This window comes from Triticum aestivum, chromosome 5A (assembly GCF_018294505.1).
Source record: "Triticum aestivum cultivar Chinese Spring chromosome 5A, IWGSC CS RefSeq v2.1, whole genome shotgun sequence".
In the NCBI taxonomy this organism is placed as follows: domain Eukaryota; kingdom Viridiplantae; phylum Streptophyta; class Magnoliopsida; order Poales; family Poaceae; genus Triticum; species Triticum aestivum.
In genome coordinates this window covers 603,939,349-603,955,865 of record NC_057806.1, presented here as the reverse complement: position 1 = coordinate 603,955,865, position 16,517 = coordinate 603,939,349, and the positions used below count along the sequence as shown (strand labels likewise).

Sequence of the window (16,517 nt, the reverse complement as noted above, 5' to 3'; positions counted from 1 at the left end):
ACCATGCTTAACGGCTTAGAATCGGGACTTCAAAGACGTTTTGAACGTCATGGACCATATGAGATGTTCCAGGAGTTGAAGTTAATATTTCAAGCAAATACCCGAGTTGAGAGATATGAAGTATCCAACAAGTTCTATAGCTAAAAGATGGAGGAGAATTGCTCAACTAGTGAGCATGTGCTCAGATTGTCTAGGTACTACAATCGCTTGAATCAAGTGGGAGTTAATCTTCCAGATAAGATAGTGATTGACAGAATTCTCTAGTCACCATCACCAAGTTAGTAGAACTTCGTGATGAACTATAGTATGCAAGGGATGACGAAAACGAATCCCGAGTTTTTCATGATGATGAAATCGATGAAGGTAGAAATCAAGAAAGAGCATCAAGTGTTGATGGTTGACAAGATCACTAGTTTCAAGAAAAGGGCAAAGGAAAAAAAGGGGAACTTCAAGAAAAACAGCAAGCAAGTTGCTGCTCATGTGAAGAAGCCCAAGTCTGGTCCTAAGCCTGAGACTAAAGTGCTTCTACTTCAAAGGGACTGGTCACTGGAAGCGGTACTACCCCAAGTATTTGGCGGATAAGAAGGATGGCAAAGTGAACAAAAGTATATTTGATATACATGTTATTGATGTGTACTTTACTAGTGTTTATAGCAACCCCTCAGTATTTGATACTGGATTAGTTTCTAAGATTAGTAGCTCGAAACGGGAGTTGCAGAATAAACAAAGACTAGTTAAGGGTGAAGTGACGATGTGTGTTGGAAGTGGTTCCAAGATTGATATGATCATCATCGCACACTCCCTATAATTTCGGGATTAGTGTTGAACCTAAATAAGTGTTATTTGGTGTTTGTGTTGAGCATGAATATGATTTGATCATGTTTATTGTAATACGGTTATTCATTTAAGTAAGAGAATAAAATTGTTGTTTTGTTTACATGAATAAAACCTTATATGGTTACACACCCAATGAAACAAGTTCGTTGGATCTCGATCATAGTGATACACATAATCATAATATTGAAACCAAAAGATGCAAAGTTAATAATGATAGTGCAACTTATTTGTGGCACTGCCGTTTAGGTCATATTGGTGTAAAGCGCATGAAGAAACTCCATGCTGATGGGCTTTTGGAATCACTTGATTATGAATCAGTTGATGCTTGTGAACCATGCCTCATGGGCAAGATGACTAAGACTCTGTTCTTCGGAACAATGGAGCGAGCAACAGATTTTTTGGAAATCATACATACTGATGTATGTGGTCCGATGAATATTGAGGCTCGCGACAGGTATCATTATTTTCTGATCTTCACAGAATATTTGAGCAGATATGAGTATATCTACTTGATGAAACATAAGTCTGAAACATTTGAAAAGTTCAAAGAATTTCAGAGTGAAGTGAAAAATCATCGTAACAAGAAAATAAAGTTTCTACGATCTGATCGTAGAGAAGAGTATTTGAGTTACGAGTTTGGCCTTCAGTTAAAAACAATGTGAAATAGTTTCACTACTCACGCCACCTGGAACACCATAGTGTAATGGTGTGTCCGAACGTCATAACCGTACTTTATTAGATATGGTGCGATCTATGATATCTCTTACCGATCTACCACTATCGTTTTTGGGGTTATGCATTAGAGACAGCTGCATTTACATTAAATAGGGCACCATCTAAATCCGTTGAGACGACACCGTATGAACTATGGTTTGGCAAGAAACCTAAGCTGTCGTTTCTTAAAGTTTGAGGTTGCAATGCTTATGTGAAAAGGTTTCAACCTGATAAGCTCAAACCCAAATCGGAGAAGTGCGTCTTCATAGGATACCCAAAAGAAAATGTTGGGTACACCTTCTATCATAGATCCAAAGGCAAGACATTCGTTGCTAAGAATGGATCCTTTCTAGAGAAGGAGTTTCTCTCGAAAGAAGTGAGTGGGAGGAAAGTAGAACTTGATGAGGTAACTGTACCTGCTCCCTTATTGGAAAGTAGTTCATCACAGAAATCTATTCTTGTGACTACTACACCAATTAGTGAGGAAGCTAATGATGATGATCATGTAACTTCATATCAAGTTACTACCGAATCTCGTAGGTAAACCAGAGTGAGATCCGCACCAGAGTGGTACGGTAATCCTGTTCTGGAAGTCATGTTACTAGACCATGACAAACTTGCGAACTATGAGGAAGCGATGATGAGCCCAGATTCCGCGAAATGGTTTGAAGCCATGAAATCTGAGATATGATCCATGTATGAGAACAAAGTGTGGACTTTGATGGATTTGCCCGATGATCGGCAAGCCATAGAAAATAAATGGATCTTCAAGAGGAAGACAGACGCTGATAGTAGTGTTACTATCTACAAAGCTAGACTTGTCGAAAAAGGTTTTTGACAAAGTTCAAGGTGTTGACTACGATGAAATTTTCTCACTCGTAGCGATGCTTAAGTCTGTCCAAATCATGTTAGCAATTGCCGCATTTTTATGAAATCTGGCAAATGGATAAACAAAACTACATTCCTTAATGGATTTAAAGAAGAGTTGTATATGATGCAACCAGAAGGTTTTGTCAATCCTAAAGATGCTAACAAAATATGCAAGCTCCAGCGATCCATCTATGGACTGGTGCAAGCATCTCGGAGTCAGGATATACGCTTTGATAAGTTGATCAAAGGATATAGTGTTATACAGACTTGCGGTGAAGCCTGTATTTACAAGAAAGTGAATGAGAGCACTACAGCATTTCTGATAAGTATATGTGGGTGACATATTGTTGATCGGAAATAATGTAGAATTATTCTGTAAAGCATAAAGGAGTGTTTGAGAGGAGTTTTTTTCAAAGAAAGACTTCGGTGAAGCTGCTTACATATTGAGCATCAAGATCTATAGAGATAGATCAAGACGCTTGATAAGTTTTTTCAATGAGTACATACCTTGACAAGATTTTGAAGTAGTTCAAAATGGAGCAGTCAAAGAAAGAGTTCTTGCCTGTATTACAAGGTGTGAAGTTGAGTAAGACTCAAAGCCCGACCACGGCAGAAGATAGAAAGAGAATGAAAGTCATTCCCTATGCCTTGGCCATAGGTTCTATAAAGTATGTCATGCTGTATACCAGATCTATTGTATACCCTGCACTGATTTGGCAAGGGAGTACAATAGTAATCTAGGAGTAGATCACTGGACAGCGGTCAGAATTATCCTTAGTGAAATAAGGATATGTTTCTCGATTATGGACGTGACAAAAAGGTTCGTCGTAAAGGGTTACGCCGATGCAAGTTTTGACACTAATCTAGATGACTCTAAGTCTCGGTCTAGATACATATTGAAAGTGGGAGCAATTAGCTAGAGTAGCTCCATGCAGAACATTGTTGACATAGAAATTTGCAAAATACATGTGGATCTGAATGTGGCAGACCCGTTGACTAAGATTCTCTCACAAGCAAAACATGATCACACCTTAGTACTCTTTGGGTGTTAATCACATAGCGATGTGAACTAGATTACTGAATCTAGTAAACCCTTTGGGTGATGGTCACATGGCGATGTGAACTATGGGTGTTAATCACATGATGATGTGAACTATCGATGTTAATCACATGGTGATGTGATCTAGATTATTAACTCTAGTGCAAGTGGGAGACTGAAGGAAATATGCCCTAGAGGCAATAATAAAGTTATTATTTATTTCCTTATTTCATGATAAATGTTTATTATTCATGCTAGAATTGTATTAACCGGAAACATAATACATGTGTGAATACATAGACAAACAGAGTGTCACTAGTATGCCTCTACTTGACTAGCTCGTTAATCAAAGATGGTTATGTTTCCTAACCATGGACAAAGAGTTGTTATTTTATTAACGGGATCACATCATTAGATGAATGATCTGATTGACATGACCCATTCCATTAGCTTAGCACCCGATCGTTTAGTATGTTGCTATTGATTTCTTCATGACTTATACATGTTCCTATGACTATGACATTATGCAACTCCCGTTTGCTGGAGGAACACTTTGGGTGCTACCAAACATCACAACGTAACTGGGTGATTATAAAGGAGCACTACAGGTGTCTCCAAAGGTAGATGTTGGGTTGGCGTATTTCGAGATTAGGATTTGTCACTCCGATTGTCGGAGAGGTATCTCTGGGCCCTCTCAGTAATGCACATCACATAAGCCTTGCAAGCATTGCAACTAATAAGTTAGTTGTGAGATGATGTATTACAGAACGAGTAAAGAGACTTGCCGGTAACGAGATTGAACTAGGTATTGGATACCGACGATCGAATCTCGGGCAAGTAACATACCGATGACAAAGGGAACAACGTATGTTGTTATGCGGTCTGACCGATAAAGATCTTCGTAGAATATGTAGGAGCCAATATGGGCATCCAGGTCCCGCTATTGGTTATTGACCGGAGATTTGTCTCAGTCATGTCTACATTGTTCTCGAACCGTAGGGTCCGCACGCTTAACGTTACGATGACAGTTATTATGAGTTTATGCATTTTGATGTACCGAAGTTAGTTCGGGGTCCCAGATGTAATCACGGACATGACGAGGAGTCTCGAAATGGTCGAGACTTAAAGATTGATATATTGGAAGCCTATATTTGGACATCGGAATCGTTCCAGGTGAAATCGGCATTTTACCGGAGTACCGGGGGGTTTATTGGGCCTACATGGGCCTTGAGGGAGAAGAGAGAAGGAGGCAGGAGGTGGCCGCGCGCCCCTCCCCTGCCTAGTCCGAATAGGACAAGGGAAGGGGGGCGGCGCCCCCCTTTCCTTCCTCTCTTCCTCCTCTTTCCCCTCTTTCCTTGTCCAACTAGGAGTCCTACTCCCGGTGGGAGTAGGACTCCCCTTGGCGCGCCCACCTTGGCTGGCCGCACCCTCCCCCTTGGCTCCTTTATATACAAAGGCAAGGGGGCACCCTAGGACACACAAGTTGATCCACGTGATCGTTCCTTAGCCGTGTGCGGTGCCCCCTGCCACCATATTCCACCTCGGTCATATCGTTGTAGTGCTTAGGCGAAGCCCTGCGTCGGTAGGACATCATCATCGTCACCACGCCGTCGTGCTGACGGAACTCATCCCCGAAGCTTTGCTGGATCGGAGCTCGGGGATCGTCATCGAGCTGAACGTGTGCTAAGAACTCGGAGGTGCCGGAGTAATGGTGCTTGGATCGGTCGGATCGGGAAGACGTACGACTACTTCCTCTACGTTGCGTCAACGCTTCCGCTGTTGATCTACAAGGGTACGTAGATCACACTCTCCCCTCTCGTTGCTATGCATCACCATGATCTTGCGTGAGCGTAGGAAAATTTTGAAAATTACTACGAAACCCAACAAGATGATCGTCGGACACCTGCAATATATCATGTGCTATATGCTTGTAGTGTGCTAGAAGCATGCGGGAACATGAAGAAAATGGCAGAAGGCACGATATAGATCTATGTTCCATGTGTGGGGACCAGACGGAGAAATTCCAAAGATGCTTCTGTCTGGTAAACTATTGGCTAAAATAACCGGAAGAAATTTAAGCCAATCGCGTGGAGATGGTAGGGGACGATCAGGCTGTTGCGATAGGGTAGCATGTAGGATAAGGCGTTTTTGTTCCTTTACCATCCATTTTTCCATCGATTTTTAGGGTTTTTCTCACCATTTTGGCATTGCCTTCGCGGGATGCCTCCCCTAATCTGAGACCGAGGATGATAGTGGCAAGGGTGTCCCAATCTTTCGATGAGAATCACACTCTTCCGATTAGGGTGATGAACAACTTTGATGAACCGAATACAAACGTGCAATGACGTTGTGCCTTATCAATTGCTAAACCAACCTTCTGGAGGTTACGGGGAATTGTAAAATCATTTTCATCCCGATAATGAAGGTCTAGTCCCTACAAGCAAAACTATGATAAAAACAATCTGAATATTGCCAATATATAAATGAAGTGTGGACAAAATATGGGGTTTCAAAAGCAGTCTAGGCCTAGTTGTTGGACATGCACGAAGTACACATAGTTACAATGGCTAATTTTAACTAAACAAAACATTAGAGATTGATCTACTTGCAATGCCTAAGGGGTGACAACCAAGCGGGTGGACGCACATTCCAAGGCAACTAAAACCCGACCCTAGGCCGTACAAGACCCATGGGCCTAGCTGGAGGTGACACATCACCTTTTAAATTGAATTTTGACTCAAATTCTGCAGCAGCATTGCATCGCTTTTGCTCTATCTCCATGCTCGGGAGTAATTTGAAGGTGAATCATATTGTGTTGGAAATTTCACGACATAAAAGTTTCAACAAAAAAAGATTCGTCCAATTTGGAGTCCCTATTCAAAAGTTATACCCGTTTGTGAATCTAAGTCCAGAACTTGGGGGACTTGATCTTTAATTTCTTTTGGGCCCAAAGTCATGTTTGAGAATTTATTGTACAATCCAATCATGTCCCTTTGCTTTACCATCACACATGATTTGTACAAAGTGTCCAATACTTTTGCAACTAGACATAAAATAAAAATAGTTGAAATATTTTTGTCCTGGATAACATAAATGAATCATCGCATAATTAGAAATCAACTTTGAAATATACATATGTATGCAATATTTTTAGTCGTATCCAACGTAGTATGTCCTCATCAGAGGAATTCTGATCGACCTGCCTCTTCCTGAAAAGTCGAGTCTGTTGCGAGCCTTTTTCTTACACTTGAGACTTTTCTTCACTGGCCAAAAGATAAGATGTGGCTGGATGAAGTAGTTGTCCCTTCTCACAAAAAAAAGTCATACACATCTCAGAACCGATGTCAAAGAAATGATGTTCCCTAAACTAACCAACTGATAATATTATGTTTCACATTTTTTATTGAAAATGATTAAACTCCACAAGAGCATCAACTCGGGCCTCAATGCATTTCAGCGGCTAACCACAGAAGTTGATTAGCGCATATAATAGGGTGTCTCCATTTTATTTATCCTTTCGTGTAGAATAGAAATGATTATTTCAGAAATTGTTGTGAATGGTTGTATCCCTCAGCTTGGATCATTCTCCAGGGCTTGATGAACACCGGGCAAGATCCGACACACTGCCATGGCACAAGTCCTGGACCAGTAGGCATGTTCAGAATTGGAAGGAGCTACCCCTGAAAAAAATGAACGAGTTTGGGATGGCCCTGCTGAAGGAAGACATTCGTGATTGCCATGTGGTAGGGTTTGGTTGGTCAGAGAGCGTAGTGTGGCGCCATCCATGTGACAAAATCACCTGTCGATTAAAGGGGATCGCAATGCGCTGGTTCTGGTATTAAATGTGGTAGAACGGTAAGAGAAAATTGGTACAAAATAAAGTGTGCCTCGGACGATATTTCGAGTGGTTAAATACACAATAGCAGTCACTTTACACACTACCGAATCATATTTGCCTATATCTTTTTTTTGCCAGACATATTCGCTTATATATATCTAGCTATCTCGTATACTTTCCCCGCGCTGTTATGCATCCACTTATTTGTAGACATTTCACACCTCCCTTATCTTGTTCCTGCAGCAATTCTACTCTTTATGTCTCAACACCAATATCTGAGGTGCATGAGTGGACACCTTCGTAGAAATTATCTGAGGTGCATGAGTGGACACCTTCGTAGAAACACCAATATCTATGGCATGTATGATACGTGTAGCCATCTTGCTATATGTTTCTTGATAATTTCTAGCTGTAACTGACGTCTGTCTTATCTCACTTGGGTTCTTCCACCTCTGTAGATTCCAACTCCCGGGCGACACTTCTCATGGTGAAGCTTCACCAACGGACAATGTTCAGTGATTGCAATCACATGTCTGCGAATGCGTGGCGTCGGGACAACGAAGTTGCCTATGTGGTTTGTCCTTGGGCGTGCCAAAGCGGTGGCCCGCCAGGACCCCTTGGTGTTGTCCAGCCCGCCGGTTCTTCATTCGAGCAACGTACTAATCTACTATTTCTAAGTAGATGATTTTCACTAACTATAATTCTCTCAATGTGCGGTCTTTCACCTCAGCAAGTGTGCCATGTCAGCAGCCAGTAACGCTATTTTACAGCCCCATGCAAATCACATGCATATTCTTTGTTCACACGCGGTGCCATGTGGTATGAAACATTTCTAAATTAAAAAAAAAATAGTAGCTTTTGATTCAGATCATTTTCTTCATACACAACTCATCTGAAATTAATCTGTAAATTACCGCCGCAACACGCAAAAAAATCACCCAGTTAGTCATGTTTTGCGGGACTAGCAGGCCTTCTGCATCCCTATTTGTCCTGATGGACGTGGTCGTGGCTGCCTGACGTCTACTGCATGCTACACTTTATGGTTGAACACTTGGCCATGTTTTCCTGAAAAGAAGAAACACTTGGCCATGTGGTATATGCAGCAATTCCACTCTTTATGTCTCAACGACCGCACCCGTAAGCTAATCAACCATCTTTGTGTGCTTCGTCTGACAAAAATCGAACAACATGTCCATTTGAATAGTGTGCTCGATCTGGTAAGGATTTCTTTTCTTAGGGCAACGCGTCCAACACCCGTGGGCCGGCCTGCCACATGTTTAGGCCGATTATTTTCTTATTTCCCGGTTCTATGAGATGTAGGTCATTGCTCACACCATCATGGTAGCTATGAGCGAGACCTGTGCTAGTTTTGAGCCAGTTTTACAATTTTTGCAGAAAGATTTTATATTTACAGTTTTTAAAATTATTCAAATTAAAAATAGGGAAATATTATATTGTGGAGAACAACAAACAAATGCACACGTATTTAAAAATACAAATAAACAACAAACAAATATACAAAAAATATTCATCTCATATTTTTAAAATGTTCCCAAACTCTATGAATGTTTACGAATTTAAATAATGTTAATCAAATTTAAAATGTTCACAAATTTCGAATGTTTTTAAATTCCTATAATAATTAAATAACAAAAGTGCAAATTTTAGAAATTATTCTGAAATTCCAAATAGTCCCTTTTTAAAAATATTTTATTTTATAAAATGTTCATGAAATTTTATGACGTTCATTTGTTTTCTGTGAACCCGTTTTTGAGTTGTTACTACCTAATATGTAAATGTTTATTATGTATTTGAAAAATTCCAACACATATTTATTAAATATTTCCCACGTATTTATAAGAAAATTGTTATTACATTATATAAAAATGTTAATCAGGTATTTAAAAAATTGTGTGTATAAAATAAATTGAAAAATAAAAAGGTAAAAAGGTAAATAAAAAAGAAAGGAAAGACTAGTAGGAAAAGAAAGAAAGAAAGGAACAAGAAAATGAGATCGGCCACATCCGCACAAGATTTCCTATTTACCATGTCGAATTGTTTTTTTTTAATATAGTACAAACTTAAACACTCATACATACGCACATAAACTCACTCCTATGAATGCACGCACGCACACCAACCCCTATGAGCATATCCAATAGACTGAGCCGACACATTATCTTGAGATTGACAAAGTCGCCAGAGACGCCTTCATAGTCGACGGGGACGTCTGCTCCCACTGAATGCATATTGTGGGAATCTAGAAAAATAGGAGCATCAATGTCAAGTCTAGGATTTAAACTCTGGTACCCCGAGGATACCACTGTCCTTATAACTATAAAAACGAAAGGTTGGCTCACGCGTCGAATTGTTGCTGAAATGCACAGAGATACATAGCGATATCTATTGGGTTGGCCCATCTAGGAGAAAACATACTGCACCACTAGGTTTTGGAAACCTTCTTGAAGGTTTTTTGTTCTCTCAAACTGTTCATTTTTTAAAATGTTCTAAACATTTGAATATATTCCAAAAAAATATTCGAAATTTCATGGTCAAAAGTTTCAAAAACAAATTGTGTTTATAAAAATGGTTTGATCTTTCAAAAAAAGTTCAATATTTTCAGAAAAATCAACAATTTTAAAAATGTTTGGGTTATTTAAAAAGTTTGACAAATGAAAAATAATAATCACTTTTTAGGAAAAAATTCGCATTGTTTAACACTATTTGCGTTTGAAAAAATATTATTTTTAAAAAAATTATAAACTTTATTTTTTTACATATTATTTTAAAAAATGTCTGCTAGAAAATATTCAGATTTTTTATCAAAAACTTTGCGCCTCGAAAAATGTTTGAAATCTTAAATATTGTTCAGACATTTAAAAAACGTTTTTTTCCTCCAAAAATGTTCGCTTTTTTGGTAGGTATGTATTTTTTCTAGGCAAGAATGAAAATTAAAAACCATACTAAAAAGGAAATGGTACCATGCCTAACCAAATAGCAAACCCGGTTGTGCCTTGAACAACGATGTTATTGGGTTACTTTAGATCTGATTAGACACCATGTGAACCAAACGCATATTTAAAAAAAATATCAAATTACGAACCAAACACCTTCTAGATGAGTTGTCTATGTATGTAGCTGACTTTCACTAAAAAACGTGTGTAGCTGACTAGGGGTTAGAGTTCATTTAGTAAAAAAAAGGTGTCAGAGGTTCATGTTTATCTTATGGACTTGTATGCAACTTTGCAAGACAGTACTATATATGTATACGGAAGCGGATTTGTAGCACTTGGGTGCTCCACACCCCTATACAAACATTAAATTCAAAAAAATACCAAGAAATTGGGTTCCCGATCTACTCCTGTGTGAAATTTCGTGAAAAAAATATCAGAAAACGTATTCGTGGCAAAAAAGACAAAAATTTCCTATGTATAGAAAAAAACTGTTTTGATGGATTTTTGTTTGGACATTATTTTCTTCTCCACGGATACGTTTCCTGATATTTTTTCATGAAATTTCACACGGAAGTAGATTGAGAACCCAAGTTTGATACCCTCAAGTTTCAGATTTTTTTTGAAGTTTTTGGTATTTTTGATATTTTTTACATTTATTATTCGTATAGGGGTGTGGACTGTGGAGCAACCAGGAGCTCCTGTGTATTTTCCACATGTATACATGCTTTACTCGGTGAGGGACACAACCATCAATCAATGCCCATTAGCACCCCTGCTTGGTAATAACATGGCATTAATTTCAGGGGCCGACTACATAGGGTCGTTTCTTGCTTTGTATGCCTTCATCTCTTATATATACATGATGCTCTTGCTCCTGCTTCATTCCCATCCATCTCTTATTTGATTACTCATTTACTCGTCTGCCATATATCTATGAAAGAACAGTGTGTAGGAAGGAGTTCAAATAGATCACTTTCCAACTAATCAGTTAAGCCTTGACACTAAGGCCTAGACAATGTGATGCGTCCTCGATTTCAAACATTGATTCCCCTTGGGAATGAGTGACATTAGGAAGAGATACATGGTGCACGCCCTTACTGCACCATCGTGTCAGATGGTATCAACCAGGTTCCATGTGTGTGGTTGAACAACTACGATACTCTACAGTTCAAAGACGGGCCAGACATTATGAACCCACTTTAGGAAGTCAATCATGTGTACAGCGTCTCTGTGACGATCATTGGCCGGGTTGCAACCTTTTGTCATGGCTTTGCAGGTGTGAGGACTGCGTCTTGTCGTTATCATGTACTCTCTCTATTCCCAAATATTTGTATTTCTAAGTATTTCAAATGGACACAACATATGGATATATGTAGACATATTTTAGAGTGTAGATTCACTCATTTTGCTCTATATGTAGTCACTTGTTGAAATCTCTAAAAAGACAAACATTTGGAAATGGAGGGAGTACTAGCTAGCTAGTCTCGACATCCTATACTACAGGAACACTGACTGGCCGATGTCTTTTAGATATGCATATTTCTAGAAGTCTAAATGCTGCTTCAACCAATTTGAGTACTTGAGACTTATTTTCACGGCTGGCTAGATTGTAATTAAGACCCGAGCTTCCTTCACTAGTCAAAGTTAAGAAGACTGATGTGACCCGACGAAGTAGTTGCCGCTTCTCAGGGAAAGGTAATAGCTTGAGCAATATCCGTATCGAAACAGAGCAAGGATGGTGAGGAACTAAAACTAACCAGTTGAAAAAATTGAACTCACCACAAATTCATCATCAACAATTGGGTATTTTTTTCGAATGTGAACGACTAATCACATAAGCGCATATAATAGTTATGTTCTTTCTTGTGTTTTCCAAAGAAAACAAAAAAATAGAAATTATTATATTAATCAGAAATTCATATTATTTCAAAGATTATTGTGAATAATCAGATGTCTCCAAATGTTGAGTAATTAATCAGTTCCGTCAACTCATAGTTTTTGGGATCTTATAATTCGACAAATAAGGTGATGTCCTAAAAAGAGCTAGATTTCCTAAGAAAAATGATTTGTTTGCATTGAGCTAGAACAATACCAAAACTATAAATATTTAGTTCCTCTATAGTGGTGTCCTTTCAACTGAAGATGGTTTAGCTAAACGCAACTGTAATAGTAGTAAATTTTGTGCATTCTCCAATCAAGAGAAGGCTATTCAACATATCTTCCTTGATTGCCACTTACGTATTATGGCTTCGTTTATGTTTCAGATAAGCATTTGGATTTAACTCATCCTCAATCATTCTCACATATGTTTGGGAATCAGATACATGTGATTTCACTTGCCCTACACTTATATTTGTTTGGCAGGGTTATCACATCATGGCGGTAAATTTGGCTATGCCGTAATTATGTCCATTCACGAGAAGAGAATTTTGTTTTGGATAATCTATATGATGCTTCTATGTCCGTATTTTGTTTTTGTCGACACCCCTCTCTCTAAGCATATGGACATGTTTTTCGATTTTGGTTTTTGCTTGAGAACAAGCGAGATCTAAGCTTGGGGAGTTGTTACGTCCATTTTGCATCATGTTTTCCTACTGTTATTTATGATGTTTTTATGCATAATAATGCTTTTTGCAGTAACTGTAATGTTTTTCTCTCATAATATGCAAAGTACACACAAAGAAGGAGAATTCCGGCAGCTGGTAATCTGGACCTCGAAAAGCTACGTCAGACTACCTATTCTGCACAACTCCAAACAGGCTGATACTTTACGAAGATATTTTATGGAATATTTAAGAGATATTGGAGCCAATAAGTACCAAAGGGGGCCCTCCAGGTGGGCACAACCCACCTGGGCGCGCCAGGGAGCCCAGGCGCGCCCTCGTGGGTTGTGCTCACCCAGATCCACCTCTGGTGCCCATCTTCTGATATATATATAAGTCATTTTGACCTAGAAAAAAAATAAGAAAAGGACTTTCGGAACAGAGCGTCGCCGTCTCGAGGCGGGACTTGGGCAGGAGCACTTTTGCTCTCCGACGGAGTCATTCCACTGAGGGAACTTCCCTCCCGGAGGAGAAAATCATTGTCTTTATTATCACCAACAACTCTCCCATCTCACTACTAGGAAAAGCTTATAGATAGACGCTTACTAGTAGTGAGGGTTTATACCCCTCGCTATTGCTACTTACTAGTAGCGCGGGTTTTTACCCCTCGCTACTACTAAGTTGATAGTAATAACATGGGTTTTTAACCCTCGCTACTACTAAGCGGTCTCTACCGTGTCCCCCGAGACATAGCATAGTAGTAGTAAGGGATATAAAACCACGCTACTACTAAGTTGATAGTAGTAGCGTGGTGTATAAACTCCAAGCTACTGCTATGTGGTCTGCATCGTGACTCCCGCGACAGGCCGTAGTAGCAGCTTGGGGTATAAACACAGCTCTACAACTATAGAACCACACACGTAGCTCGTGGAGGCACCGTTACCAGCCAAGTTCCCCTCCGCCTCGCCTGACCACTCCGCCCGCTCTTCCTCTCCCTTTTCCCAAATCCCCGGCGCCGCCGCCCGCCGTCCACACCAAGCACCACCCGTCCGCCACCGCCACCGCCTCCCTCTGCCTCTCAACCCGCACGGGCCACCTCCCCCAGCGCCCCGTCCCCCTCGCCGTCTCCTCCGGCGAACGGGGTCGGCCCCGCGGCGCCGACGCGGGGCGATGTGTACCTGGGGCGGCAGCTCGTGGCCGCGGCCGCGATGGGTGGCCGCACGTGTGCGCCGGAGGAGGACGCTGAGAGGCGCCGCCGCCGCAAGGAGAAGCGGAGGGCCCTGGCCAAGAAGACGCCCTCCGGCGTCGGCTGCGGCGCCCCGCTGCACACCGGCGAGGAGGGGTCCCCCGGCCACGTCGAGCCCGCCACCTACGACCTGGTAAGCAGGCGCATCCACGGGCTCAGCTCGCTGCCATTTTCAGTGTGTTCATCGGCTTATCAGAGCATGGACTAACATGACATGATGTGGGAGGAGTAAAAAAAATTTCCCGTTCGCCCGTCGTCGCTGTCAGCAGTGAAAATTCGATGCCAAATCACACCTGGTGGCTGATGTAGTGTCTGCACAGGAAATGAAATTCTAAAGTGGTAATTTGTTTATCTTGACTGTATGATTGCTGGACATGACAACATTGTCTTGTTTGTATCCTGTGTGAGCAGAAGAAGAGGCACAACCAACTGAAGACCGTGCTATGCGGGCGGTGCAAGCTACTGTCGCACGGAAGGTGTTTGACAAAATGACCAAGTAAGGTAAGAGTGGCTTTCATAGTTCTAGTACTACTTGGTGTTTTTGTTTCTCTCTGTAATGTACTAATGTGAGTCTAACATTTCCCTAAAGAAAGAAAGCTTCAACTTCACCGTGGCACTCACCACTAACTACCTACCTTGTCCTGTCACTTAACTGAATATAGGGTCAGTTGATGCCAAAGTGATTGAACAGTTAGAATACAGCTGCATTGTAGTGAAAAACACACTAATTTGCTATGCAGTTTATGTTTTTTGCATTACACAACCCTAAGATTTTAATTCAGAAGTAAAAGTCAGTTTCAATTACAGGACGTATCACACAAGGACGTGCATCATTGTCCACGACACCATACATCTGAAAATAAGCCATAGGTCAGTAAAAGAATACAAGGCCGCAGTCTAGTCAATTATAGACAAAACAAGAAGCAAATCTAATTTTAACACTGTTGGTACAGGGAGAGAGAGAAAGATATGTTTCCTATGGATCAAGAGCTCGCTCTGGGAAAGGGCACAGTCCCATGTAGCAATTTCCTTCCCCATGGTACTCACGAAGCCTACTGCCTTTTTTTAAGAAAAAGAAGCAAGCACGATGCATAGATCAGATTATCAAGGGAACAATGATCCCTTTGCCAATATATGCTTCCAATGGATAGATGGATACGATACTACTAATCAAAAAGAGAATGAGAGAGCACATTAGTTTGATATGACAAAACCAGTCCTGGATATGGTCATGGAACTATGTTTTGACTATAGCAGGGAAAGTAGTAGCCACTCCTCTTTGCACGGGACATAGAGTTTCAGTATTTTTTACAAAAAAGTATCATGGACACTAAAGCAAGTATTGAAGATGCTTTTCTGAAATTCATCTACATAAACTTCAGACTTGTAGATGGGAGTTAATTTTAGTGATCTGAATTAAACTGTCCTTTGTAAATTTCGCAATGGAGTTGGAATGCCCTTCGTTATCCTTATCTGGAACAAGTCAGAACCATGATACCTAAGAAATTGTGCTCTAGGCTTTTGTCATGTGGTTTGTACTGAAACTTACAAGTCAGAACCATGATACCTAAGAAATTGTGCTCTATGCTTAGGGGATTGGGGGAGGGATGCGGCGAGAGAGACGGTATTGGGGGAGAAGCACATAATGTCTACTGAAATTTAATTTTATTTATTCCCGTAGCTACTGTACATCACAACATGCAAGGAAATATATGTCTGCTGAAATTTTATTTTATTTGTTCTTTGCTCTTTACAGAAATCTTGGATTCATAAATGGGAGAAGCACATAAGGGAGAAGAAGATGATTGCAAGGATGGAGAGGGAGCAAATCATTTGGAGGGATAGAATGCCACAGTTTGGCGTTTTTATGCATTTTTGTTTGCTTTCAACTGTGTTTGCACTAGCTGGGACTATAGATTGGTGCTTGTGGGTAACTAGTAGTGTTGATTACATCTTGTAGTTGATTACTATAAGGTTTATTTGGTGGAAGATTATATGTTCAGATCCAATATGCTATTTAATACCCCTTTGATCTTGAGCATGATTATCATTTGTGAGTAGTTACTTTTGTTCTTGATGTCACGGGAAAAATCATGTTGCAAGTAATCATGTGAACTTGATATGTGTTTGATATTTTGATAGTATGTATGTTGTGATTTCCTTAGTGGTGTCATGTGAACGTCGACTACATGACACTTCATCATATTTGGGCCTAAAAGAATGCATTATGGATTAGTTATTAGATGATGGGTTGCGAGAGTGATAGAAGCTTAAACCCTAGTTTATGCGCTATTCCGTAAGGGACCGATTGGATCCAAAAGTTTAGAATTTATTCTTAATACTTTTCTCGTAGTTACGGATGCTTGTGTGAGGCTTAATCATAAGTAGGAGGTTTGTTCAAGTAAGAACAACACCTAAGCACAGGTCCACCCATATATCAAATTATCAAAGTAGCGAACACAAATTGAATCAACAT

At 40.3% G+C, this 16,517-nt stretch overlaps 1 long non-coding RNA gene across 1 annotated transcript; it reads left to right on the top strand.

Annotated features, from left to right (window-relative positions):
• The first annotated feature begins 13,727 nt into the window (after positions 1-13,727).
• LOC123107907 (uncharacterized) lies at positions 13,728-16,075 on the top strand. The gene is made up of 3 exons (XR_006451795.1): positions 13,728-14,174; positions 14,453-14,542; positions 15,798-16,075. It is a non-coding gene; the product is annotated as an uncharacterized lncRNA (long non-coding RNA).
• Positions 16,076-16,517: the final 442 nt, after the last annotated feature.